The 26,066-nt window shown below is 38.8% G+C and overlaps 1 protein-coding gene across 11 annotated transcripts in view; it reads right to left on the bottom strand.

The window, feature by feature from the left end:
* ZBTB20 (zinc finger and BTB domain containing 20) overlaps positions 1 to 26,066 on the bottom strand; it is an 804,941-nt gene that overhangs the window by 150,557 nt on the left and 628,318 nt on the right. For all 11 annotated transcript variants that reach the window (XM_054577266.1, XM_054577265.1, XM_054577267.1 and 8 more), the window contains one exon: positions 25,855 to 25,894. The gene's annotated coding sequence lies outside the window, so the exon portion shown is untranslated. The remainder of the gene's footprint in view (positions 1 to 25,854; positions 25,895 to 26,066) is intronic.

Below are 26,066 nucleotides of genomic sequence, written 5' to 3'. Positions count from 1 at the left end.
GAGCAAATAAGATGTCAAAATTAGTTTGGAAGTTGGAAACTTTCATATTTGCCAAATTCCAATCTGTTTCTCCAGTCTAGATTAATCCAGCCCAACCTGTCAAATTTAGCAGTGTTTCCTCAGTGGAAGGAAGGGAGACAAAATACAGAAAGCGAAGAAAGAATTGATACCTCAGCTCTCTTCTTTCCACCTACAGCATGTTCCGTAGGGCCTTCAGAATGCATCATCTATGAATGCTGAGGCAATGCTGTAATAATGGAGCTGTGTAAAAGTTAAATTATGAAAATGTGACAGAAAACTAACAAAGAGTTATATTAAAGATGAGCCTGTTAATGAGAATCCTCATCTGCTCCCACTGGAATCTCAATAGGCCCTTTGATTCCACTCTAGATTGATCTGTGCTGGATTTGTGCTATGGTCTGAACGTTTGTGTCCCCCAAAATTCACCTGTTGGAATCCTAACACTGAATGTGACAGTGTTAGAAGGTGGATGGGGAGGTGATTAGGTCATAAGAACAGAGCCCTTTTGAATGGGATTAGTGCTCCTCTTATAAAAGGGGCTCCACAGAGATCCTGAGCCCCTTCTGCTATGCGAAGATATAAAGAGAAGCCTGCGACCTGGAAGAGGACCCTCACGTGACCATGCTGGCATCTGATCTCAGACTTTGAACCTCCAGAACTGTGAGAAATAAATTTCTGTTGTTTATAAGTCAACCAATCTGTGGTATTTTGTTATAGCTGCTTGGATGCACTAAGGCTGTCTGCACCAGTACTTCTCAAGTGAGTAGGCATACAATCTGACTTCTATAACCAGAGATAGCACATGACTACATGCCCCACACAGCAAGCATAGCTGGAGTGTTAAAATCAACAGTAGAGCACAGGTGTAGTGAGTTCTGGGTATGAGGATAGTCCCCAGATGTGGCTGGAGAGGTGCATGCTGTGTGTGTGCAGAGCCTTACCCTCCCTGGTTTTCTGCTCCCTCCACCTTCCCCATGAACAACCTTTCACATTTTATAATACCACAGGAGCCTTTTAAATTACAGTGCTTTTCAAATACACTTCATATCTTACTCCTAACTTAAAGGAGAAAGAGGAAGTTATACACAAATTGAAATTCACAGTAAATTTGTTATTTTGGATATGTTTTCTTATTTTGGAGTTGTGGCAAAAAAGCCCATACTTTGTCTAAATAATGATAACACTTTAGAATGTGAAAGGTGGAATGTTTAGCTCAGTGGTTACTAACCTAGGCTGCATATTGGACTTACTTAGGGAGGTTTAAAAAATTCAGATTCCCGAGCCTTGGCCTCCTCCCTTCCCTTCCCAAATGATTCTGATACACTGTCAGTTTTGGGTGCTTGCACCCATTTATGGAGACCAAGGATCTTATTTTCATTAAACTGATGAGACATCTGAGTTGTGTGATCTCATGCTCTGGTGGTCTTGTGTTCTGTGGTTGTGCCTTTGAATGATCTAGAAAAGAAAATTACTCTGACATGTCAAAGGTATATTATCCTAGATGCATAAGAACAATAGACAGCGCTCACTTAAGGTAAAGATTGACTTTTCCTGAGGAAGCTATAGGCCTGGGAGGTGACTAACTAGCATGAACTGCCCTGTTAGGAATTTTAACAGTTAGACCATCCTGCACGGTTACTTTTGGTTACAGAGTTTGTAAGGCCAGTCATACAGGCCTCCCTCTGAGCTTGTTGGGTTTAGTATGCGGCCCCCTTTTTGTTCATGCAGGTATACCATGTAGGGAAGAGCTCCTGGATGCTTTTATCTTTTTTTTTTAATAAAGATTTTATTTTTTATTTATTTATTTTTAGAGAGGGGAATTGAAGGAGAAATAAATGGACAGAAACATCAATGTGTGGCTGCCTCTCGCGTACCCCCTACTGGGGACCTGGCCCACACCCAGGCATGTGCCCTAACTGGGAATTGCACCCACAATGCTTTGATTCACAGGCTGGCAATCCACTCAGCCACACCAGCCAGAGCTGGATACTTTTATCTTTGAGGCCCAGAGAGGTACATAGACTTCCCTATGGTCACACAGGAATATACTGTAAGTGAAGATAAAGACTGTGGATACTGTGAAATTGACCCCATTAACTATATTCTAAATTTCTACTTTAGAATATATTTTGTGTATCTGCATGTATAAAGCAATAATTCACTCATCTGCAAGCCACTTACGTTGCATTCCAAATATGGTTAACAAGAGAAAGAGTGAAAAAGACCTGCAAGCAGCACAACTGGCATGGAGTAGACCACACCTAAATCCCTGAAGTCGCTCTGATAAGCTCTGCCTCTTGCCTCTCTGTCCTCTTTGTTTTTGAGACAGATAACTCCAACTCTTCATCTCCCGGCCTGACCTTTCTGCTTTACTGTAGTCCCATGTCTCCAAAAGCCCAGTGGACTGCTCACAATGCCCGGTCAGCACCTTCACTCAGTGTGTTCAAAATTAAACTTGTGCACTCTCCTCCCAAACCTGCTTCTGTTCTGCGCCCTCTGCTTCTGTTTATGGCCCCACTCAGGCTCAAAATCAGACCGATGTCTTTGATGCCTTTCTCTCCCTTGCTCCCCAAATATAATGAATTAATTCTTATTCTGCCACGTCTCATAAATCAGCTCACTGGCTGCGTTCGTTCCCTCTGCCCCTGCCCTAGTTGCCTTTTCCTGGATAACTGTGATAGTCTCCCACCTGATCTGTGTCTTCTGGTCTTCTCTCTTTATTCCAATCCATTATACTCACTGTTGCCAGATTAATCTTTCTGAGGCAGAGCTCTCTGATGATGCTATTCTCCTACTAAAAACTTTCAACAGCTCCCCATTGTCTACTGAATAAAGTCCAAGTTCTTTGTCCTGATAATCAAGTCCTTTCACTTTCTGGTCCCAATCTACTTTTACCACTTTATTTCCCACTACTCACCTCTACTCACTTCATGCTCTAGTTAACTTCAACTACTCCTCAGCAGAACCTTTACCCTTTGATTCTTCCAGAACACTCATAAATGATCTTTTATTCTACCTTTCTATGTCCAAGTTCTCCTTGCCTTTCAAGGTTCAAATCCAGCATCACCTTTGCTGGTAAAACCCCTACTTAGCCCTCCTCTGAACTCCAATAATACTTAATTTGATGGAACTACTTTCAGAGAGCACATTACTTTTTACTCTGGATTTTAGCAAAGTAGGCAGATAGCTCTGCTGCTAGATTAAAACTTTTATGAGGGTAGGATTGGTGTCTTATTTATCTGTGTACCATCCCTAGTGCTGAGTACACAGTGCACTGCTCACAAATATTTGCCAAGTGCATGGGTTAAAGCATGGGCTTTATATGCAACTAAACAATGTTGGTTTGTTGTTTCCCTAGTCCAAAACAGATTAGTAGTCATGCATTAGAGAAGGAATGAGGATTTTAGAGTCTTGCACAACAAGAAGTAACTTCATAGCTAAAGAAGATAAATTAAAACTCTAAAAAGAAGACATCAGAACTAAAAATATTATAGCCGTATGGTGATAAATATGCACAGAAGCAAATAATCTTATAGACTAAAGACCAAATGGTTAATGACATAATAAACTGCTTGGAAATCACAACACAATATTCAAATATACAGCATGATATTTATACTTCCAAATTCCCAACAGCATCAGTAGAAACATAACACAATTGTTGTTTAAGATGATGACCTGAGTCACTCAGAAAAGTTTAAATTATCATAAATATATTATAAGAGAGCTGAATATGCATATAAATTAAGATACTATACAGTTAAACAATATTACTAAAATAAAAATTAATAGTTAAGAGGAGATAAACTTGTATTATATGGGATGTTCTATTATATAAATGGATTTCCATTGTTAAGTCAGATATATAAGCTTTCTCTCTTTACACATGAGTGCACCTATATATTTTACTGAATATTAGGGAAGTAATTTTTGTATCATTAAAAAAAATATGATCATGAGATACAATTTGGGACATATACGAAAGTAATAAGACAAAAAATTTTTAAAGCTTAGATTTCCAAGATCCATAATCTATTGTTTAAAAAACAGTTGTAATTAAACAATATGTATAATTATAAAAGCTGCCTTTTAATTAATATGTGGCAAAAAAAGCCCAGGTTATTATAAGCTCTTCATAAACATTTTAATGGTTCAAAAATTCTATTTAGTGGATATGTCATAGTATACTTAACTAGTCTCCTAGAGCTGAAAATAGAGTTTATTTCCAGTTTTGTAATGTGGTTACATGTAACAAGATTTGCCATAAGCTGATAACTGTTGAAGACAAGTGAGGGTTTACTTATTATGATGTTCTTTCTATTTTTGCATATGTTTGAAATGTCTATAAAAAAGGTAAAAATATAATTATGTATGAAAAACATCTACATACAATGCTTTCTGTTTGTTTGCAATTATTTTCATTGTTAGAGTTTAGTACTAGCTGCCTGGTTCAAAGTTTGACTCCATTATTGCCTAGCTATGTAACTGCAGGCAAATGACTGATGCGTCTCAGCTCCACTTCCTTCACCTGACAAACAGGTGTAGCAATGGTAACTTAAAAGGCTGTTGTAAGAAGTATATAAGATGATGTGTATCAAATGCCTTCCACAGCACCTGACATAGTGTTAGTGGGTAGTAAATATTACCTTGAAAAAACAGAATTCTGGTTGCATATTTATATGTGTTGTGGTTATAAAAAAATCATGATGTATAAACTGAGAAACATGCCAGAAATAACACACTGAAGTGTGCATCACCTTCATCACCAGGTTAGGCACTTATTCCAAAGATACAGCCAAAGTTGAAGTGATAGAGATTAGTAATGAACACTATGTAGTATTTTCTATGTGGCCAATACTGGACTAAATGCTTCCCATGTATTATCTTATTTAATCATTACAAGAGTTCTCTGAAGTAAGTACTATTACTATTCCTTTTTTACAGCTAAGAAAACTGGGGCTTAAAGATTATTAACTTGCCCCAAAGAACACAGGAACAGGCAGGGCCTGTAGGCAAACACAGGTCTGAACGTTTGGATTTCACCCCTGAGCAACTGGAATGGCCTTTGGATTTTGGGCCCTTTTGCATTGCACAGAGCTCAGTGTTTCTCACCTTTATCCTTCAGTGGCCAGATGTGAATTATGGCCCAATTAGGAAGGTTAAACTAAACCTCTGATTGGCGCATATTTTTCTTGTCTTTCACTTTAATCAGTGTTGTCTTTAAAATTTATTCTAGAAGATGATTTTAAAGAGAATGAAAAGGGGTACTCCATAAAATAAGATGCCTTTAAGAATGCCTAGCTCATGGTCCAAAGAGATTAATATTCTTCATGGTTCGTTCTATCTATCTATCTATCTATCTATCTATCTATCTATCTATCTATCTAATATATCCCCTTCTCTTTGGCAACCATCAACTTGTTCTTTATATCTATGGACCTGTTTCTGTTTTGTTTATTTGCTTTGCTTTTTTAGACTCCACATATAAGTGAAATCATATGGTATTTGTCTTTGTCTGTCTCACTTATTTCCCTTTGCATAATATTCGCTAGGTCCACCTATGTTGTCCCAAGTGGCACAATTTCATTCTTTTGAATGGCTAACCAGTGTTCCATTGTATATGTCACATGTTCTTTTTCTATTCATCTATCAATGGACACCTAGATGGCTCCCATATCTTGGTTATTGTTAAGTAAAGCAGCAATGAACATAGGGGTGTATTTATCTTTTTCATCCATCTCGGTTTTAAACAATGACTTCCCATTGGTTTATCTTACATCCACTGTAAAATAACTCATTATCAACAACACACATATGCACATTCTTTAGAAAACCTGTAACACGGTCTATACTTACACATTTCATTTTAAATCTGTAACCTGTAAATGAGTGTGCATATGCATGTATGTGTGAGTAAGACACAGAGAGTGAAAGTCTGACTTTGGAAAATGCTGTGAAAGTCTGGAAAAGGTGGTTTTCTATAAGCATGGAAAATTAAGTCACAGAAAAGCATGATTTAAAAAAATAGTCAGATGGCAAATTAAGTCTTTTTTTTCTGGGTCGAGGGAGGCTACTCCTGTGCAAGATACTCTAGATAAGAAACACCAAAGGGGATGCTGCAACTTTTCAGCCTCAGAGAGCCCATTTATGCATCTGTATTACAAAAAATGTGACATCTCTAGCAAGCTCACAGTACTGAGCAAAGTGCTACAGTTATAGCTGGGAATTTGTCTTTCAGGGCTGGCTCTATTTACTGAGGTTTTTTTTTTTTTTTTTTTTTTTTTTTTTGGTTTTTTTGGTCTATTCCTTCCTAGGGGGTGGGCACAGTGGGGTGTTTTTGTGGGGTGGGGATTTGAACGAGGGAGCTTTTGTGAGCTCTATTTTGGATTTTGGTGAATAAGAAAGCAGGGAATTTGCCAGCCTGTTACTCAGTTATACTGAAACATTATGCAAACTGCCTCAATTTGGAGCACAGAAGGTGCTGAAAATTTTTTCTGAGGAGGTCTTGAAATATCTAAGCCTGTCTTCAAGGAAGGACTTGTTTGTCTCAAAAATCACCCTGTAAACAATAGCTATGTTGCCTCTTCTCCTATCCATGGCCCATCTAACTTATTACCCAGAGTATTACACTCTAAAAGTAGCCAGTATGATATTTTAAAAATTACTTTGTGTCCTTTATTCCCAGGAGAATATTGAGAAGAACATGCTTGCATGTGGGCTTTCTTTATAAACTCATTTCTACATATGTGCACTGTTAGGCATGGGCTGCAAATGTTTGAGCAAGCTGTATTTCCATATTTGCATTGTCCAGTCTATTTTCTTATTTTCCTGAATATGCCTGAACATATGCGTCAGTATAAACATGCAACTGCATAGACATGTCTATGTGTGTTTCCAATTCCATATTATCTTGAAAATGGTTCAGCTTTCTAGAAACACAGCCACATAATTTGTTTTGATTTGAAAAACTGCTCAGCAAATGCATGCAGGTCATAATGGCGGTAACAGACCATTTATTGAAGTGCTGAAACAAATAGAAAACAAAGTCTCCGACACCAACACTGTCAGAGAGCAGTGCTTACCTTGTGAGATCCTCTAGGCTAAGGGCTAAGTAAGGACTGAGTGAGGCAATAATAAAGCAAATACCCTCAGGCTTTGAAACACTAACAACCAGCCCAGGACTAGCAGCATTTCTAGACCTTGATGGTACAGAGATGTCCTCAACCTTTGCTTTCAGACACTAGATTACTGTTTAAGTAGCCTTTATCATTTCTCCCTAATTTTTATTGAAGATGCCCTTGAAATGATATCATATTTATTCCTGACAAAGCACACGTATATAGTGGCATCACTGTAAAACCAACAAATGGTCTTAGCTCCATGAAAAAGAAAATTCCAACAACCTTTCATGCTGAGATTTCTCATGCTAGTTCTCAGCACAGAAGTGATTGTTTTTTTTTAAAGTTGCATAAAGCCTAGCAAGGTTTAAGTTTTCTCAGCAAGGAGAAAGTGTTTTTCAGCTGTTAAATTTTTCAGATGCTGTTTTTGAATTTGGATAAAACTCAAAAACATGTTTGTTTTAAAATGTAAACCTTTTTATGTACAGAGGTTTGCATATAGAGAAATGCCATTACTATGTTTAAAGATACTTTCTTTTGAAATAAGGAAGTCAGAGGAATTTAAATATAACAGACTATACCTTGTTTCATGAACATCTCATTAGACACCAAAACAAATAGGATGCTTTGGAGGACCACTGAGGCACACAATTGCTGACAGGATCACTTATAAACTGCTAGTGGACATATTTCTGTGTGTGAGCAGAGGGTGACCAGGTTTGAACTGAAGAGCATCCTTATAGGCAGCTTTTGAAAGACCTTTACTCCAGCTGCAGGGCAGTTCTTGGTTCTAAACCTGCTTGATTCCTCAGCTGTTAACTGGGCAAAAGTTGATGCAACATACGGTATTTCAAACACAAAAACGATGAGGAGACACACTGAGGTTTCAGCAGAAAGGCACCGATGAGGGGATATCATCAGAAGGCCTGCTGCCTGAGAGGCCATTTTTAACGGGTCTTGTCATGCTTCAATATTAAGCAAATTGTAGATATGTTGAATGGGAATAGGTATTATATTGATCTACTCCCCCCCACTTTTGAGGTTTTCAAACATCTATTCATGATTCACAGTAAGAAGTATGTTTTACATTGTGACCCACTGATTGTTCACATACATACATGGGTACTCACATACACACACAGGCACATATACATGAGTATGTTCCAGAGACAGAAAGTAATTGCTCTATCCAACTTTTAAATCTTAAAATTCTTCATAATTCTGTTGAGTGTTTTATTGTTTGGAAAGTTGAAGATCAAGGTCTAGAAATTCAGTACTCTTCAAACTTCTAATCAAGGACTTTCCAAATTTAAAAATAGACCTGATTATCTGATTTAGTCTTTGAAATACCAACAAAATCCATTCTTTCCTTTATTCATTCATAATTATTCACTTATTCATTCTCAAAACATTTATTGATAGCCTACCACAGGCCTCACATTATATACCTGCAATTCATTTTGAGGACAATTACTTCATAGTTGTTTTATGATTTATGACAGAGTGGGCCAGACAGTTCTTGAAAAGGAAAATCTTCCAGAGTAAAACAATGAGTTCACAGTATTTACTACCTAGTAACCAAGAGCCCCAATAGCATCTCTTCTAACCTCTTATTATGGTTCTAGTATAAAATAATAAGTCTATTTTTATTTACTTTTCACATTCAACATTAAACTGTTGAAGGCAACCATGAGATTTTAATGTCAGAATATTACAAAATAATTTTCCCATAATAAAGTTTTTCTCACACCTTACATGATACACAGAGAACACTTACATAAAACTTTCTCAAGCTACAGAGAGGCAGAAAACTGATCGTCACCTTACTTTACAATGATTTTTAAAATAAATGAGCTGAAATGTGGAGTTTTAAGAAGAGCAAATAAACAGAGTGCAGCAGAACCACCAGACCACGTGTCTGTGCCCTTTTTGAGGAGGATAGTGTTTGTAAGGTAAGAAAACAGGTCCTAAATACTTACTACTAGAACTTATTTAAGGAAGCAGTTCCTCCTATTCTGGAATTTCAATGAATAGATTTTTTATTTTGAGAATTATATCTTGGACATTATTAAAACATAGTAATTGGACATTGTTTTGTTAATGTAATTGTAGGCCACCTTTTCAAAAGACCCTTCTTAAATTTATTGGAGGATATTAGTTAATAAGATTATATGTTTCAAGTGTACAGTTCTATATAATACATCATCTGTATGTTGTATTTTATGCTCACCGCTCCAAGTCTAGGGTACAATTCTTTGTCTGCCTAAAGTTATTCCATCTTCTAAAGCTTTTGTTCTCTGCATAAATGACAAATTGGCACATGCACTCTGGCTCAAGAAAGGACGTAACTGCTAAGGTCACATAGGTAGGGACATGGCAGGCCTTAAGAACTGGGGGCCAAAGGCACCAGAAATATGGGCAGATAGTTTAAAATTGTCCCCTTTTTATGCGTGTGCATTGTTTCTATATGGAAAATTACATTTCTCTGGGATTATATGTATAAATATGCATCTGCTAGTGTTTTGGCAACTCTACGTTACCTAAGTTAGTTTTGATCAACACTGTCAAATTTTTAAACCCACCAACGTAATAAAAGCAAGTCTCAAAAACATAAACAAACCTTCCAGTACATTGTGTGCTCTGCTGTTCCAAGCCTCAGCTTCAAGACAAAAGGAGAGCGAGACTTTGTCATTCACTAGCTGTTAATAATCAAGAGAAGATCTGCCAGACAAGCTCTTCAAGGGCTCTGTCTGTCTGGTCCAGGTATATACTGCTATACACAAAGGGCTGTGCAGGAGGAGAAAAATGAGTGTTCATGGACAATGATGCAGCTTTCTTAATTAAGATTTTCATTACTGATACATACATTAAGTTCTGCAACTGCAAGAGCCAAAGCACTGTCATGTGCAGGTAGATGTCCCTGATTCCATCTTTAGGCAGTAAAGCTAAAACATATTAAATGTGCACCCAGCAAATGTTGTGGGAGCCAGGAGAGCTCCAGAAATATTATTGTTGGAATTCAGAGAGGCCCCATTAAAAGCAAATTTGTAATGCATCTAATAGGCAGGAGAAAAGCCCATGCCAATAGGCTGTGTGCGCGCGTGCACATGTGTGTGCACGTGTTCTGGAATGGGACTGCTTTGAGATCCTGAGCCACAGACAAAGGTAACTGCAGCTGACCTAGAAATAATCTCTATATAAATACATCAATAGCTCAGGCCTCAAAAAGAACTTTGATCTTTAAGTTTTCCAATGCCTATTGTTGAGAAAGGAAATAAATGGCTGATTTTGGGTAGCTTTTGGAAGATGGTAAAGGTTCATGTCCATGGCTGGCCCTGACTCTGTCCCTGTGGGTCACTTAGTCTATTTTCCCTGGATCCTCAAGCTAGTCCATAAGTCAGTGTGATATACCAAGGGGTATACTGTTCCCATGAAATAATCTGACCGGCGTGTGGAGAAATCTTTCTTTTCAGATCAAGCTATTTTTACAAAAAGAATTTTTCTAAGAGATGAGAAGAAACTAAAACCCTGCACAATCCTAGACATGAATGAATATCTAGAGTGCGTGGTTTTGATTCCATCTTAACTAAAGCCTACCTCATTTTAGGATAGCTGATGTGGTTAATATGAGTACAACTCTCTGTTGTTTTTCTAGCTTCTAGCTGCATCCCTTCCAATTTTCAAGCCTGCATCCTTTGGCTTACGCATAGAGCTCCCCTCTCCTCTTGGAAAAAGGCTTCCATCTCCTGGTCACTACTAGAGTGGAGATGAATGTTAAATGCTGCACTTCACGAAAAATTATTTCATCACAATAGGCAAAAATTATACATTCACTTCTTACTAGGTAAAAGTATTTAGTGGAATTTAAATGTAATCTCCCATTTTCTCAGGAGAAATAAACTATAATCCAACACCCAAATGGCTCAGAAGAAATTCTTCAGAGTCTCTTGGCTGTAGTTCTTTGCTCTTTGGGGTAAAAGGGAAAATTTCCAAATAATGGTGCCCAGTAAGATTTCTTTGGGATTCCTGCACCAAGATTCATGTCTCTGAAGATGTTTTTCTGGATGTTAGTGTACATTTTTGAAACTGTTTTCCTAAGGATATCAGAGGGGTGGTTGGGTGGAGGGGTGAACACACTGTGAGGTGGCTGGCTTCTGTGTCTGTTCTAGATGAGTGATACTAATGATTGGTGGTGATAAGGTGAAGAAATTGATTCTTTATAAGATATTGGATAGATAGTGCTTAGACATTCTGTCAACAGATACTCCCTGCATTTTAGGGAAAGTAAATAGTATTAAGGTTCTTCCTAACCTTTCCTAAAAAGTACTGTTATAAAACTGCTGATGGAGCATGCAGAACCTGTTCATGAAGAACCAACACAGTGGACATTATTCAAGCAGAGTCATGATGGAAAAGAGCAGGGGGAAAATCCCAGAAAATGAATCAAAGGGGAAATTTTCTATTACTTTTCCTATGTATCCTTGACTAGCTTTTAAACACCAAACAGACCCAAGGACATTGTTAAAAAAATGTATGTGTATCTTTTCCTCAAATTATGTCAGAAGACACATGCTTCTGTCATCCAAAATACAGAATTAAATTTCAATTAGAGGTGATAATTATTTATCATGTAACAAAAAGCCTAGAAATTGACAAGAAGGAACTAAAGGTCGAATCTATTTTAGTCTATCAAAGTGTGAGAGGTAAGGCAGCCCATTTTAAGTAAATATCTGGAAGTGACTTTCTGGGATAAGGTAGGTATGCCTAATTTGTCTTCAATAACCCCATGTTGGGAGGAATGAGGAATAACAAAGAGGTTACAGAAAGAGTCCATGAAAGAAGAATCTAATGAAACAAAGACATCTTAATTTTATCACTGCAAAGAGTTCTTGTACAAGATGCCTCTGTAAGTGCCCAAGTAGAAAGACTATTTGAATAAGGAACACATATAATACCAATTAATAACTATCAACATTAATCATCATTACCTGGGTCCCCATTTGGTCTCTAAGTGTAGGTTATGGTATGGAGGCAGGTGTATAACATGTGGAGTTTTCTAAGAGCATCATTAAGAAAGCCAGATATTTAATACTGAGGCCTGGGTCCACTGATCTGCCTGCACTGCAGGCAGCACCAAAGCCTGGCTGCAACCACAACTTCTCCCCTCCTGGGTGTTTCACTGATCAGGTGGAGCTCAAGCTGTTTACTAAGCCTGGTGTCTGCCATTATCCTTAGTTTGTGACTGACTTAAAGGTCCTCCATACAATCCTTCGCATGTTTTGTCTTTCTTCTTCTCCCTTTCTGGACATAGCCTAAGGATTTAGGCATGCACAACTTCAACATACACAGTTTTCCACCAAAAAGGGAGAAAGAATGTCCCAGAGCACATGCTGAGGAATGCTCCAATTACCACATGGAACAGCGCTGCAGAGCCCCGTTCCTCTGAAAGATGCTCCCTATCCCAAAACACAGGGAAGATACGCTGTCACAGTTTATACTGCGGAGGCAGGGACTGACGCTATCAGTGTGGCATTTCTGTCTCTCTAGCATCTTTCACTTTCCCTGAAGTTGCTGAAAAATATTCTACTTCATTAGATATGTAGTAATACACATGGGAGCTGGGGAGGGACAGAGGGAGGGAGGGAGGGAGAGGTGGAGGACACTGATGACATGGCCTCTAGCACTTTATTTATGAGAACATCCAGAAATCTCTATCTACATCTAGTAGAAGAATAGTGTCAATTCTGCCCTGGAGACATGGATCAGGCAATATTGCCAGTGTGTATTTCTCCCTTCCCAATAATTTACTGATTCTGGAGTCTGATGGCAGGGCTCAGATGATCATTTTTACATTCATGTGAGTGAACAATTAGCCTGCCCCTTTGGGGGAGGTGGTGCCAAATAAACATAAACATACATAACCAGGAGAAGTGCTAACCACCCCCACCCAGACACTCTGCATGTGCTCTAAGCTGTGCCTTGCTCACCAACATTCCCCAGGAGGGCACTGCGGTGGGTGCTGCCATCAGAGCATAGCAAACAGCAGCTGAGGTGTCTTCTCAGGACTTCAGGGGGCACTGCCTTTGCAGTAAAAAAATGAAACTAAACCACAAAATGTGTGTTAGGCTGCTCTTTGCCCTTTCCACTGAACAACAAATTTTTGTGTTAAATACCTTTTCATTGTTGAATTATAACCACTCTTAAAATATTAGGAATGTGTCACTAATATTATTTCCCAGGTTTTTATAAGAATATTTTCTACCATAGTGATTTTTTTTCATGCAATACAATTTAATATCTTTTTATTTACATTTTCAGATTTTGGTTTTATGCTTGGGAAAAAAGCATTTCATAGCCCCAATATAAAAAATTCTCTTATGTGGCAAAAATTACAAAGAACAATTACAGAATTCATGAAAATGAAGAGAAATGGGCAATCTTTTTCTTGGCTGGTGGAGACATGCATTGATATAGTTTTACTGGAGGACAGTTTAGCAATAGATGCATTTAACTATGGCAATTCCACTAGTAGAAATTTATTCTAAGGAGGTAATTAGGTGTATGCATTTTAAAAATGCATATGTGTATAAAAATAGTAACTGTAACATTGTTCAGTTAGAAAAAATACCAAATATCTTAAATATCCATTAGTAACTAATGGGGTCAATAAATTATTCATGTACTGGAGTATAATATAGCTGTCAAAAAGATAATGTAGGTCAATATTTATTAAATGGAAAGTGCTTATTATAATGTTGAGTGAAAAATCAAGATTATAAAACAACAAGTAGCTTTCCCTTTCCTTTTGGAAAGAGAAAGACAAAGAGGGAGACAGGCAAATAGATATGTATGAAAATATATTTGCCAAAGTGTTAATAGTGATTATCTCTGGGAGGTGAGATTTTGAATGAATTGTACCTTCTTTATATATCTGTATTGGAACAAATCCAAACAAACTAAACGTATTTTTTTTTTTAGAAATAAAAAGTTAGATCTTTTACTTTGCGGAGAAAAAGAGCACAGATGCACTCTACAACAATTACCTAAGAATTCAAATACGAGCTTCTTGACCATTAGCAATTAGTAACCCTCTTAATAGGGTGACATCATCGCCTGGACATCTTCTTGATGGATGATATCACTGCTGCCTCAATACTCCTCCACATTTGACAGTTCAGGTGATGCACTGTAGTTCTTGCCTTAAAGGACTTTAAAGCTCAAATACAGGAAAACCCCCAGATATTTGTATTTAGGGCATAGTTAGGTAAATTGGGGGATTTTGTATAATAGAAAATTATTCAGACATTAAAGAGTTTGTAATTATGATGGAAAAATACTTGTTATATAATATTTAGTTGAAAAAGGGTACAACCATATAGATACAATATATGCTCAATTATGTTAAAATTCAGAGAAGAAACGAGAGAGCGATCTAAAAAATTGTTAATGACAGTTGTTTCTGTGTAGTGGGATTATGGATGTTTTCTCCTTACCCTATACTTTCTTAATATTTTACAATAAGTGTGAATTATAGAATCATGAAAGAAGTAAATATTAAAAAAAATACAGCTGCTTTGCTCAACAGCTGCCAAATTTTACCCCAGATGTATTTGCAATTTACTTTTGAGTCAAATGGCCCTGATGTCATTTCCTAAAGGGAATCTAGCAGAATGGAATGTGTTGAAATAAAGGGAAGGCATCACTGCCATCACCTCTCTCTAAGCCACATTTTACTCTGCAGAGGTAACGGTCAAAAAATTACAGTGTAGGTCGCATGTGTCACACACCCTTACAAGACATGTGTTATAACCAAACTGATGGCTTAAACGTTATAGCTTAACATTAGTCATGTACAAATGCACAGCGAGTCATGATCTGGAACCTATGCACCTGATATATGTAACAATATTTAAGAAAAGAATTTTTTTGTATCTCTCTGATCAGCTGCGATCTCCACAGGTTTTAATGCTTAGGACAAATCTACATAAGGAATCCTCCTCCTATTGGAAATTAGAAATTTCCCCATTCTTCAGGTCTTCTCCACATCTTGTCTTACATTTCTAGAAGCTGGAATTTAATTACCCTATAGTACTCTGGAATGTCTACAGGTCTGGAAGCTGTTTTTTGGAGGCTGATGGTTTAGGTCACCATTAGAAACAGAGGCTCATCTATTCTTTCAAATGGGAGTTTCCCTGAATAACAAGGATGAGCTGTTTCATAACATCTTCTACAGATAATTTACTTTCATTTTCTTCCATTCCCTTACCTACCTATTCTTCTTCTCTTCATCCCTCTTTTAATAAATAGTCTTTCTGTATGGTTAGATGGCAACTCTTACAATTTAGAGAAAACTCACCCAGTACCCATGCAACACTTCAAGTAGGTTATCTAATTATTTCTAAATCATTATATTTTAGCAAAGTGATGATGAAGAAAACAAAGTTGTCACTCACATGAGGTCTGTCCAGAAAAAGTCCAGCCATTGTTAATATGAGAACAGTTTGCATGACATCGATGTAACCTGGCAGCCAAGGAGAATGGGTTGGACTGCATGTGTGTGAACGACGACGACTTCACTGTTCTAGTCAGTGGGGATGGTAGCTGTTGTTGAGTGAGCATGTGTACTGTGTGGCCATCACATTCAAAAATGACTGAGCAAGGACAGCAATAAATCTGCATCAAATTTTGCATCAAGCTTGAGCATTCCTCCATGGAAACTATTTGGATGATTCAAAAGACTGCAGCTATGGGCAAGTGGTGATTGGCAGCTTCATCACAACAACACACCTACTCATGTATCACATCTCGTGCAGATATTTTTGGAGAAACATCAAATCATCCAGGTGACTCGGCCCCACTACAGCCCAGATTGGGCACCCTGCAACTTCTGGCTTTTCCCAAAACTAAAATCACCTTTGAAAGGGAAGAGATTTCAGACTGTTGATGAGATTTAGGAAACTACGACAGGGTAGCTGATGGCAACTGGGAGAACTGTGTGAGGTCCCAAGGTGCCTACTTCGAAGGGAACTGAGGAGCCATTGTCCTGTGTACAATGTTTCTTGTTTGTTGTATCTTCTTCAGTAAGTGTCTCTATTTTTCATATTACAAGGGGGATCCTTTCTGGACAGACCTCATATACGTATGATGCATATATATTAGAGGCAATCAGGCATACAGTAGATGTTTTGAAACAGCAAGGAAATAACTGGATAATGCCAGGATGGGAGGCAGCAGCAGTTATAATGGGGGGAAAAAAGGGAATGGCATGGCTCACGGTATCTTGGTAAATGTATTCTAATCACCTGTTCCTGGCCTTTTGGACCAAGTAGCAACCTTCAAACTTCCCTTGACTGAACAACTTGAGGTCAGAGATGGCACCTTATTCACCTTTGATTTTTTTGTACCAAAGAAAGTGCCTAGTGCAATGTCAGTGCTCACCAGAGACTTGGAGAATTGAACTGAGCTCATTTATTGCCCTTTCCTTCTTGCCTCAGCTAGCACCAAAAAAGAAGCTAAAACCCCTAATGTTGTCTCACACATACTGGCAGAATTCCATCCTAATTTGAACTCAAATACACATCTCTGGTCTTCTACCTTGGTCACTGAACTACTGGAGAAAATCACAGAAGGCAGACAGGTTATAATTGTTAACCCACCAGATGCACCCAGGCCTTCCACCTTGCCAAGGAGAATCCTGCTATGCCTCTCTAGTCAACTTGCTGTCTCTTTTCCCTAAGAAGTATTTTAAACCTTTACTTTCCCCAAATCTTGTCTCTATCTACTCTTAAAAGGCCCTTGTTCCCTAGGAGCCATCATTGAGGAAACTTCTCAACCTTTCAGCACCAAATCTACACAGAGCTTGCATCTTCCCCTATCCTTTCTTTCTTCTTTCTTGTAACAGTAGACAAAGGAATCCTCTTTCTATCCTTATGCTCAGCATTCCAGGTCTCCAGCTTTATCAGAAATCTTATATTACCAATCATCCAATCTCTGTCTCTCTTTTGAATAAAGAATCTCTCCCCTCTACTGTAGTTACTGTAGTCTTCCCATGAGCATCTAAAAATGACAATGCTTGCCCTTTTTCCAAACCTTTTTTTTTTAAATTTCACTCTCCCCTTCCCAAGACAACACACTAGGTCAGTAGGTTTCTTTTCTTTGTAATAAAACCAAGAGTTATCCATACTTGCTGTCTTTATTTCTTCACCTCTCACTTTTTCTTCATCCCATTATAAACAGGCAACTGCTTCAACCACTTCGAGCAAAACAGCTTATGCTAAAATCAACAACTTCCAAATCAATATATTAAAAGTATATTTTTCAGTCCTTAACTTACCTGACCTCTCAGTAGCACTTCTCACTACTGCCCACTCTCTTCAAACCACTCTCTTCTCTTGGGTTCTGGGCCAGTGTTTTCTGAATTTGCTACTACATCTTTAGCTATTCCTTCTGAGGGTATTCCATAGCCTCATTTTTCCCTACCAGCTGATGAAATATTTAGAGTTCTTCAAGTCCCAGTTTGGGCCTTTTTCTCGATCTAACCCTGTCCCCAGGCAATATCATTCATGCCAACAGCTTCATTTGCTTTTACTTTACTTCTGAGTTCCAGTGGTATATATTCAGCTGCCTATTCGATATGCTTACTTATTTCAAAAGCATGTCACATTAGTTTCAAAACAGATCTTATAATCTTCCCTCTTCCTCAGTCCTCCTTTGGTGTTTCATAAACCTGTGCATGGCACCATCCTCCAAATTGTTTTATAAGCATGAAGCCAGTAGTCATATTGACCACTTCTTTCTTCTTTGTAAGAAAATCCTGTATATTTTACTTCTGAACTGTCAGTTCCATTTATTTTCCTCCATTCCCTTTGTCACTACTCTAGTCCATCTTTTGTCTACTCTAGTACAATAGCCTTTTTACTTTTGCTCCTTCCAAACCATTCACCACAATGAAGCTAGCTTGATTTTTAAAAAATCTTTACTTTCAAGATTATTGTAGTTTAACATACAGCTGTAAAAGATAATAATACAGAGAGATCTGGCATACTCTTTGCCCAGTTTTGTCCAGTAGTACTATCTTGTATAACTATAGTGCAATATTACAACCAGGAAATTGTCAATGGTACAATCCATTCATCTTATTCAGACTTCACCGATTTTATATGCACTCACTTGTGTGTATGTGTGGGTATTTAATTTTGTGCTATTGTATTGCATGTGTAGATTTATGTGGCCACCACCACAGTCAAGATACAGAATAATTCCATCATAAGGATATTTCTTGCTACCCTTTTACAGCCACAGTCGGCTCCATCTTTCCCCCACTCCTTAACCTCTGTCAACCACTAATCCATTCTCCACCTGCATAATTTTGTCATTTCAATAATTTTATATAAATGGAATCATAAAGTATATAATCTTAAGATTAGCTTTTTTTTCACTCAGCATAATACCTCTGTGATTGATATAAGTTGTAGGTATCAAGAGTTCATTAGTTTTTAGTGCTGAGAAGTATGCCATGGCATGGATTTATCAGTTTGTTTAACCATTCACTCACAGGAAGTGATTTGGGTTATTTTCAGTTTGGGACTATTACAAATAATGCTGCTATAAATACTGGTGTACAGGTTTTTGTGTGGCTATGTTCCATTTATCTGGGATAAATGTCCAAGAGTCACATATCTTTTTAGAATACAAACTTGATCATACCACATTCTTTATTGTTTGTTTTCCCATCTCCATGAAGAAAGCCCCTAATACACCTACAAAGATCCCAGTGTCCTAAGGCCCTGCTCTATCTCTTCAGCCTCTACTGAGCTGCTCTTTACCTCATTCTCTTTATCCAGCTGTATGCAAGGGCTTCGCCCACACTGTTCCCTATGCTGGAAACCTCTTCCACCACTTAATTGCACCTCCTGTATTTCTTCTTCAGACATCAGCTCAAATGTCGCTTCCTTGGGGTAGCTTCTCTTGAACTTCCAGACTCAGATTCCCCTCTTACATTTGCTCTTAGAGTACCGGGCACTTTTAATTCACAGCAACAAGCAGAGTTAGTAATTATAAGGTCTTCTGTGTGACCATTTGAGAGGTTTCTGTCATCCATCCCCCAGATTATAAATTCTAGTAAGATTACGTCTGTTTTGCTCACCATTACATCTTCTGCATTTAGTAGATACCCATTTTGTGTTTAACAAAATTTGGCCAAGGCTTTTAAGACAGATAGTCTTGGATTCAAGTTCTATGTGTATTACTGACTAGGTATTCTTAGAAAATTTACTGAAACATGTGAAATCTCCATTTCATCTTCAAAGTAAGAATTTTGCATTTAGGATTAGCAGCATTTAATTAATAAGAGTAGTTTTAAATGTTAAGTCAGATAGCCATTAAGATTATTTTGTCCACTGCCTGAAGCAAGGAAAGCACTCAACAAATGTTATTTCTGCCCTGGCCAAGTGGGTCATTTGGTTTGAGTATCGTCCTGTGCACCAAAAGGTTGTGTGTTCAATCCCTGGTGGGAGGCAATTGATCCATGTTTTTCTCTCACGTTGCTATTTCTCTCTGTCTCTCTCCTTCCTTTCCTCTCTCTCTAAAACGAATAACATATCCTCAGGTGAGGATTTAAAAAGTGTTATTTTTTATTGTTATTAGTTTAACAAAAGATAAGAGTTTTTGTCTCTCTCTCTCTCTCTTTTTTTTCCAATGAGGTTTTAGTCCATTATCTTCATGTCTTGCCTGTTCCCGTTCTGGTAACTTTGAGAGTCTGACAGGGAGCCCTTAGTTTAGAACTTCGATAGTGCTATGACTACTGGTTCCAACCACAGCTATGTCCCCCCTGTCTGGCTTCTTGGCTGTGGTTCTCATTTTCATCTCACTCTGTACTTCCTCCTTTTGTTTTCCTGCCTGTAGATCTTAGAGTTGGTAATGCCTCTTGCCGACTCCTTGTTTCCAGAGGAAGTTTTCTAAGTACACCTTGCCTCTTCCTTGATTCCTTATACTTCCCAAGGGAGGAAAATCACCCTGTTGGGGGTACAGCACTTGGTCCATGGTTCCTGGTGGAACTGATCTATCAAAGTTTGTAACTGCAGAAATTTAGCCTCCTTCTCCTTCCTTTCCTACTGAGACTAGTTGGAGTTAGTGACCTGAAAAAGTGATGCTCTTATTCAGATCTAAATTTTCCTTGGGGAGCACTTTTCCAAGATTTAGATTGAAGGAAAGGGAGTCAGCAAGCCCATTTTACCACTCAAATTAAGCTACAATCTTCAACCTGGCCTTTATTAAAAAAAAAATTGTTTCCCCAGCCATAAGTTCTTTTATCTTGTCAATGCGTTTAGAATTTGAGTGAGGAAGAGCAATGCTTTTAATTGAGTCCCCTCCAAGATTCCAACACTCAGGTTTGTGCTTTTGCTTGGAATATCTTTCTTTTACTCGTCATCTTTTTTTACATTCTAGCCATTTTTCAGGACCCAGATGAATCACATTTTACATGAAGTTTCCCTGCCCTCTAGGCTCTTTCATGAATAAATGCCTGCAGTATTTTCTGGACTTTATCATTCCTTTTGGAATTATCATTTATTGTTTTATATGCATCTGGAACACTCAAAGGTATAACTTCTTTTCCTAATTCAATTTTAACTTCCTTAAGAGCAAGCAAGAACAGTGACCTAGATTTATGTTTTAACTCCCTACTAATCATGATTCTTTGTACATAGTAAGTGCTTAATAATATATTATGGTGATTGTGCTTGAGGCTGGCCTACTGACGAGACTTTGATTTCAAGGCCCAAGTTATAATTGATACAGCTTAGTGGCTGGATGGTTCCTCAAGGGGTGATGGCAGTGGCCAAGCACAGGAAAGGTTAATATGAGTGTGTCCATGAGATGTGTGTCAGTGCACGTCTGGATATACATACAGGAAGTGGTGCTTATTTCTGTCTTATGCTGTATTTTCGTCTCAGTAACCTACTTCCCATTTTCCTTTATGAAAAGTATATGAAACTCATGGTCTTAGGTATAATGGCCGAGAGAAATGTAAGCAAGAGAAGACAATGCTTCTGGCGGTGGTAGACTCGTCTGCAGAGTGTTTGGATTCTCTGAATTGGTTGAAATATTGAAAAAATTGCCACTACTGCCACAAGAAAAAAAGAAGGAAGGGTCCTGGAAATGGTATCTGAGCCATGAAAGACTGAATATTTTAAAGATCACTGAATTTAATTTATTCAACCTAAACGCTTAAATGTACAGGTGGGGACATTATTTATGCAGGTATATGCAAATTACTTTATAAAATAGGCAAAGCCCTTCTGCTTTTTATAAGTTGCCAAGGTGGTTCCTGATATTTTAAAAGCTACCCACCTTTAATGTAATTTCCTAAGAGCTGGAATCCCTCTGTTGGAATCACAGTCATTGTCAGAGCATATTTTTTTTTTCTCTCCTCTGGGACATTTACAAGGCTCTCATAACCATCAATAAAGAGTGGTTTCCACAGAGATGTGACTGGAAAAATCCCATGGAAATTGCTGAGGAGCAAGTCACAATGTTCAAAGCAGAGAACATAGGCTTTGAAAACATGAACCCATCTGACCTCTTGAATTTAGTACAGTGAATTCCTGAGCTCTGAGACATGGGGCCCGGCTGTGCATGCCATATTGGTGCTATAAGACTGGCAGTAGGTTGGCTGTGGCATGGTCTATTTCAAACTCCTTCACAGTGCCCAGTGTTGCATGTTCCCAGATGACATTTGGTTGGCAGAAGCTGGGCCTCCAAAGCTGGCAGTCTGGAATACAGCCCACTGTGTTTTGACAAACACATAATTGACCATCTGATCACCAGCCTACATTCTGCACTCAGGTCACTGAAGGGACCTGGGCTTTGCATAGGTCCCTGTTCCTTGTCTTGTTCATCTCCTCAAACCTTTCTCCAGAAAGCAATATAGAGAAGACAAACACACCCACGCATCTACTCCCATTTGCAAAAGAGAACATGGTACATGAAACATAAGCTGTTGAAAATTTCCTTTAAATTGTCCTGGCAGCCCAAAGTGAACAAGAGAAAAGCACACTTATGGTGAACTCTAATTCAGAAAGCAGGAATGAATATACTGAATTATTTCAACACCCGGCTGTGCATAAGTTGGAATTCAGCTCAATGGCTTGAAACTTCCGCTTAGAAAAAAGCAGCAGTGGGAAAATGATAGAAAATCAGGGCATTGATTGGCTTCAGAGGGATATCCTTAAAAAAAATCGTTTCATTTACAGATGAAAGATGAGACAAGCAAAACAGGCAATGTTCTCCTTATCTGCCTGCTCCACCCCAAAGTCCACGGTGGGAGGAGACACACATTTCAGGAGACCAGCAAGCAGCAACCCAGAGTGTGGTCAGATTCAAATCGAGGGCTCTGGTGAAGCTCCCATAAAGATATACTTTGATCTGACATTTGGCCCCACACAACACATCAGCCTTCTCCCTGGAAGGCAAGGGCTTTCCATTGGGCCTAGACATGCTGGCATTATGCAATGTCAGTGACTATACCAACACTACCAAATAGCCTCTCCTCTCCAATCCCACCACCACCGCACAGTTCAGGCCTTTAGTCTTCACCTTTGACCCAATCTCCCCCTTTTCAGTCAGCCATCTCTACCATCACCAGAAAGCTCTTTTTCTAAAGCACAAATCTGGCTAAACATCTTCAGTCTCCTCAATCCTGCAGCATCAAGTCCAAACTCCTTCCTGTGCACAGCCTTCTAGGCCCTCTGTGATCTGCCCTGTATCACTTCCCAGCTTCATCTCCAAGCTCCCCTTCCCACCACCATGCGCCAGCCACACTGGCCACTGTCCTCTGGATCTGGCTGCTGCTTGATTCCTCCTGACCGCAAATGCTTTGACTTTGCTTTTCCTAATTCTGATCCCCTTTTGCTTCCCTCTCATCCACACCCACCAAGTAAACTGCAATTCATTCTTTAGACTTCAAGGCCTAGCTTGGGTACCTCTTCACATGTGGGTAGGCACCCCTTTCTCATAACCCTTACTACATCTAGTATATACCTCCATTCCAGCTCCTAACACATGGTATAGCCTTTGTTTTCTATTTAGCTCCCCTACCAGACTGTCAGATTTTTAACAACAGGTAGCACTTCTTATTTATCTTGGAGTTCCAGGGACCAAGCAGAGTGACTAGTTTTCCATAAGTGTTTGTTGACTGAAAACAGAATAAAACTGAATAAAGAGCATGATAATTAATCAAAACTAAACCAAGCAGTAGTATTAGCTTACATATGCATGGTAGGAGACTCTTAGACATCTAATGAGGGCAGAAGATCCCAGAACTAAGGTACTTCCTGATGACTCACAGGATGAGAGTAATACTCAGGGGTAGATGGTATGATGGGGGAATGTCTTGTTAAGAGAGAATGTCAGTGAGGCAGTGAATGTTCAGCTTTTTTAATAGTTAGTTTTCAATATTGAAAGGTACTGTCCTGAGAATGGAACAGGGTCTGAACTGTAGAGAGGTCTAACTAATAAGAACCATTCTTCCCAACAGGGCAAGTCTGTGATAACCTGCTTCAAGGTGGCATGGCAGGTCATGAAGGGATCCTCTCCATTTTTGCTAAAGAATAATGAAATGGAAAACTCTTGGGGGAAACATCTGGAAACTATTCAGTTCCTACTGAAGTCTGTGACAAATACAGATTGGGACTTTGGAGTACATGCAGTGCCAAGGAGAGACGTTCAAACAGGCAGAATTGTGCATGTGTCTAGAGGAGGCCATTGAAGAGACTCTGAAGCTAGAAGCACTGGGGAGATAATGTCCTGATCTGTTCCCAAGGAACTTTCCTTTCCTTTTGATGCGCATTACCTCTGGAGCCATCAGCTGTGCCTGTGGGGCACTTGAGGACAGTAGGACGGTCATAGGCCCTGCCACCCTTGATACAAAGGCAAGCCTCAGGATTTAGAACAATCCCAGTGAATGAAGCTCAGCTCAGGGTTGGGACGAGGTTAGTGTGTACATTAATGGACTATCAGCCCATCACAGGTCATTCTCCCAGCCTTCTCTCTGCTTAAAAACTAGGATCTCTCTACAAGCTGCTCGATTGATGGTTGATGTAGCAAAAAATCAGTTTCACAATTTCCTATGAGCCAGAAACGGCCTTTCAATTACATTTTTTATCTCAAAGGTCTCCATCTTGATCTCTAATTGTGACACAGGTCTCCAGTCCCCTGTACTGCTTGTGTCTGAGGCTTGCCCTACAGTGCTGACGTCATAATAGCTAAGCTGTGCGGGCAGGAGTGCACTGTGCTGACTCATCCCCGGTGATGTGAGGATTAATGCCTTGTCTAACACAGAGCTATTATGTGTACTGTTTTTACACAAAGAACTGTAACAAAAATGATTTGCCAGTCAGAGGACTAGAACTATGCAGTCCTAGGTAACTGAGGTAGGGACACAGAGACATAAAGTGGCAACTATAAGCATGCACATGGACACCCTCTGAAGCATTGACAGACCCACTCTATCAACACTGAGAATAAGGAATAACAAGACTTGTCAGGGGCAGAGAGGATCCACCCCTGCTGTATAAGTGCATTATGCACAGCACCAGTCTTTGGGGAGTTTAATCAATCTCCTTTTTCTGTCAAATAACTGTCACTTCAGACTTTCGCCTGGGCATCCTTTGGAGGATTCTGTTCCCCTAAATATATTTAACTAGCTCTAAGAATATTAGTGGAAGCCACACATAAGCAAAAGAGCCATGGGAACCCCCTTTCTGTGTAAATGATTACAACACAAGAAATCCTCAGAGTGAAGAGTCAGTGAAGTAAGACAGAATGCTGTGAATGGGAACCAGTTGTGCTCACCAGAGAGTGAGAGAGGAGCTGGAAGAAATCGTTTATTTAAGTATATAAATGATTATTTATCACATAAGGTGACTGCCACTACCTGTAGCATTTCTTGGGTGGTGTCTCATACAACGACTTTGATTATTTAGGTTCACTGCTCCAGAATGTCTTTCAAGCAGCTCAAGGTAAAATTTTATCCAAATCCATTGAGTGAAGCCTAGTTTGGGCTTTAAATAATAAGTATTCTCTCTTTTCATCTGAAATCAATATTTTTCTCCTCTCCAAATGACTTGCATCTTTTCTGAAAAAAGAATGGTACCTTTTATAAACCTACTGGTGAACATAGCCCTGAATTTCTCTTTCCTTTTGTTTCCCTCCTGGACTTTACAGTTTCACACATAATTTTAACCTAAATGGCTGAAGTTTTATACTTCTGAGTAAAAGGATATTAGAAATTGTGTCAGTAAATGACAAAGTTGAAACTAAAAAACATTGAACCTAGGGATGGGTGTATCACTGAAGAATAAATAATTGCCCATTTATTGATGATGGAGCAAAAGCCCAACTGTTGTGGGTATCTGGCTGAAGAATGTGAGCTATAGTTTAGGAGAGCAGTGACTTTTGCAAACGGCAGCTGTGACTGAGTAAAAGGCAGTCTTTATTTAAGTCCAGTTGCTGAGGCCGCTGGTCCTTCCAGCCCCCTCATGGATGGCAACTACCGCTACTACCACCAATAGCACTGACTCCAAACACAAAAGAAGCTAATACATACTGAAGAAGTGCTGGAAACCATAACAAAGTCAACTAGACAACTTGCCAATAAAGACCCAAATTTCCCACATCTGACACTTCTTTGAAAAGTAAAGAAACCAATTTTACTTACATAAAGAGAAGGGGTAGGCCACAGACTGATGGTCAAGGAACTGAAAATCAAAGAAAAAACAGGAATTAAAAATGAACCCAATGGTACTATGGGGAGAAAGAAAGCAAATCTAAGTATTGTATAGATGGGACTAGTTGCTCCTAAAAGATGAGCTGTAAAAACCCATTTTATTATCTGAAGCCCAAAGAAAGAGATCCAACCACATAACATTT

The sequence above is a fragment of the Pteronotus mesoamericanus genome, unplaced genomic scaffold, assembly GCF_021234165.1.
Source record: "Pteronotus mesoamericanus isolate MK-2021 breed Mesoamerican mustached bat unplaced genomic scaffold, CSHL_Meso_final contig_42, whole genome shotgun sequence".
NCBI lineage: Eukaryota > Metazoa > Chordata > Mammalia > Chiroptera > Mormoopidae > Pteronotus > Pteronotus mesoamericanus.
This window is presented reverse-complemented; position numbering and strand designations above follow the sequence as displayed.